Source organism: Myotis myotis, unplaced genomic scaffold (genome assembly GCF_014108235.1).
Source record: "Myotis myotis isolate mMyoMyo1 unplaced genomic scaffold, mMyoMyo1.p scaffold_m19_p_19, whole genome shotgun sequence".
NCBI lineage: Eukaryota > Metazoa > Chordata > Mammalia > Chiroptera > Vespertilionidae > Myotis > Myotis myotis.
In genome coordinates this window covers 8,436,647-8,440,384 of record NW_023416323.1, presented here as the reverse complement: position 1 = coordinate 8,440,384, position 3,738 = coordinate 8,436,647, and the positions used below count along the sequence as shown (strand labels likewise).

The window sequence follows — 3,738 nt, the reverse complement described above, 5'->3', positions numbered from 1 at the left end:
GAAGTGTGCCTTCCTATTGAATTTTTTGGAATAGTTCGGAGGGTAGGTTTTAGTTCTTATTTGAATGCTTGGCGGAACTCCCCTATAAAGCTTTCCAGACCAGGGCTTTTGTTTGCTGATTTTTTATCATTCCTTCAATTTCGTCGGTAGTTATCTGCCTATGCAGGTTTTTTTATTCTTCTTAGTTACGTTTTGGGAGCTTGTATTTTTGTAATAATATGTCCATTTAGTCTAGGTTGTCCTTTCTGTTGGAATAGAGTTGTTCACAGTATTTTTCAAAAACATTTATTTTTCTGTGGGATCGGTTGTTATTTCACCTTTTCACTTCTGATTTTGTTTATATGGGACCTCTCTTTTTGCTTCTTGGTAAGCCTGACTAGAGGTTCATCAATCTTGTTTATCCTTTCAAAGAACCAGTTCTTGGTTTTGATCTTTTGTATTGTGTGTGTGTGTGTGTGTGTGTGTGTGTGTGTGTGTGTGTGTGTTTAGTCTCTATTTCATTTATCTCCGCTCTGATCTTTATTATTTCCTTCCTTCTGCTTATGCTGGGCTTTTCTTGTTGCTCTCTTCCTAACTCTTTGAGTTGTAGGGTTAGGTAATTTATTACCATTGTTTCTTGGGTTTTTTTGCAGTAGGCTTGTAGAGCTATGCACTTCCTTCTCAAGACTGCTTTCACTGTGTCTCATAGATTTTGGATTGTTGTGTTTTCATTGTCATTTGTTGCCATGATGCTTTTTATTTGTTCTTTAATCTCTCTGGTAACCCAGTCATTCTTTAATAGCATGCTATTTAGCCTTCAGGTGTTTGATTTTTTTGGATTGTTTTTATTGTAGTTGATTTTTAGTTTTATGCCTTTGTCATCTGAGAAGATCCTTGATATGATTTCAATCTTCTTGAATTTGAAGAGACTGTGCCTGTGACCCAATATATGGTCTATCTTTAAAAATAACCCATGTGCTCTTGAGAAGAATGTATATTCTGTGGCTTTGGGGTGAAATGTTCTGAAGATGTCAATTAATTCCATCTGATCTACTGAGTCATTTAGGATTGATTTTTTTTGCTGATTTTTGGTTTAGAGGATTTGTCCAAGGTGATAGTGGGGTATTAATGTCCCCTATTATGACTGTATTGCTGTCAATTTCTCCCTTGATATCCTTCATAAGATGTTTTATGTATTTGGGTGCTTCTGTATTGGGTGTTTATATGTTTCCCAGAGTTATTCTTTCTTGTTGGATTGCTCCCTTTAGTATTATGAACTGGCCTTCCTTATCTCTTGTTATGTCCTTCACTTTGAGATCTAATTTGTCAGATATAAGTATTGCTACCCAGCTTTTTTTCATTTCCATTTGTATGAAAAAGCTTTTTCAATCCCTTCACCATCAGTCTGTGTGAGTCCTTTATTCTGATGTGGGTTTTCTGTAGACAGCAGATATATGGGCCATGTTTTCTTATCCACTCAGCTATCCTGTTTTTTCATTGGGGCATTGAATCCATTTACATTTAAAGTTATTATTGATAGGTACTTGTTTGTCGCCATTTTTATTTTTTGCCCCTGTGTTCCTTCTTCGCTTCCTATTTCTTCTTTTTACAGCAGACCCTTTAGCATTTCTTGCATTGCTGGTTTGATGGTGGTAAACTCTCTTCGTCTTTTTTTGTCTGTGAAGCTCCTGATTTGACCCTCAATTTTGATTGATAGCCTTGCTGGGTACAGTATTCTTGGGATTCAGACCCTTCCTTTGCATGACTTTGTACATTTCATTCCATCCTTTTTTAAATATATTTTCTTGATTTTTTACAGAGGAAGGGAGAGAGATAAAGAGTTAGAAACATCGATGAGAGAGAAACATCGATCAGCTGCCCCCTGCACACCCCCCACTGGGGATGTGCCCACAACCCAGGCACATGCCCTTGACCAGAATCGAACCAGGGACCCTTCAGTCCGCAGGCCGACACTCTATCCACTGAGCCAAACTGGTTTCGGCCCATTCTTTTCTTACCTGATGTGTTTCTGTTGAGAAATCAGTCACTAGTCTGATGGGGGATCCTTTGTAGATAACTTTCTGTCTCTCTCTCTGGCCGGTTTTAAAATTCTTACTTTGTCGTTGGTGTTTGCCAATTTAGTTATAATGTGCCTTGGCGTTGGTCTTTTGGGGTTCATTTTGTTTGAGACTCTGTGAGCTTCTTGGATTTGTGTGAGTTTTTCTTCCCTATATCTGGGAAGTTTTCTGTCATTATTTCTTCAAACAGGTTTTCTATTCCTTTCTCAGTTTCCTCTCCTTCTGGCACCCCTATTATGTGGATGTTGTTTTGTTTTGTGTTGTCCCAAAAATTCCCTTAGTCTCTCCTTCTGTTTTTTAAGTTTTTTTTTTCTAGATGCTACTCTGCTTGGGTGTTTTTTCCTACCTTGTCTTCTAGTTCACTGATGTGGTCCTCTGTTTCTTCTAGTCTATTGTTGATGCTTTCAATTGAGTTCTTTATAGGAGTGATGTCATTTTTCACTACTTCTTGGTTCTCCTTCATTTCCTGTTGGTTTTTACCTATATTGTTGAATTTGTCTTCCATTCTTTTCAGCGACTTTATGACCATTTCTCTGAATTCTTTCTCTGACATATTGATTGCCTCTCTTTCGTTTACTTCCTATTCTGGTGATGCCTCCTTTTCTTTCATATGCGGGCTGTTTCTTTGTTCCCCCCATGAGGTCTCTCCTCTTAGTGTCTGGTTATGTAGCTCTCTCTCTCTCCTGCATTGATTTAAAGGCACAAAATACAACACAACAAGGCACAACGCACAAGGCACTGAATACAAATGTATTCACGATACTAATTACTCCAAATAAAGATCACCACCAGAAAAAAAGAGAATTAGGGGATAAGAAAAAAAGGAGTACAAAAATGATACTGACAAAAGCAAAAAAAAATGAGAGAAAAGAAAGAGAATAAAAAAGAAGGGGGGAAAAACTACTTATATGGGGAGAAAACTCCAATAGAACAACCACTAATCCCAAAAAATGCAATCAACACCCAGAGATGAATGCAAACTACAAACAACTAATATCAAGCGAAGAGAAGGAAAATAGAAGCAAAAAATAAATAAAAACAACACAAAAAAGAGAAACAATCTCACAAACAGGCACAAAAAAATCTAATCAATAATAAAGCAAACAACAACAATAGGACAGAGAGAAAGCAAGGCAAAACAAAACAAAACCTAGAATAAAACAAAACAAGAAAACAATAACAAAAATAAAAAGGGAAGGGAGAAAAAAGAAAAATTGGATAGTGAAGAAAGAGAAGACAGAGGTGTGTATGGACTTAGAACAGGGGATCAGAAATTAGATGTATAAGTAGGATGAATTTTTAATGGACTGAAAAGAAGGAATAGGGAAAATCTAAAGCAGGAATAGGGTAAGAGAAACAGGACAACAAAATGGGATAAGTGAGGAAGAGAGTGTTGGATAAAGGTAAAGTTGAGATAGAGTAAAACGATGCTAAAGGAAAAATGAAAATAGAATGTAGAACACTAATCCCAAAATATTATAAAGAGAAAATAAAATGACACTTTAAAAAAAGGTAAAATAGTAGTGGTAATACTGATTAAAAATAAAAATATAGGCTTCTGTCGTGCATGGCACACATAGAGCAGCCTGATTGCTCTATGTGTGGAATCGACATCAAGAGATTTCAGAAGCATAATTTTTTGGTACTTGGGCAGCTGGTGATCATTGGTCCTGGTTCCCGT

The 3,738-nt window shown here is 36.7% G+C and overlaps 1 non-coding gene across 1 annotated transcript; it reads left to right on the top strand.

Moving 5' to 3' along the window:
- The first annotated feature begins 3,604 nt into the window (after positions 1 to 3,604).
- On the top strand, positions 3,605 to 3,738 carry LOC118674933. Its single transcript, XR_004973772.1, has one exon. It is a non-coding gene; the product is annotated as a U11 spliceosomal RNA (small nuclear RNA).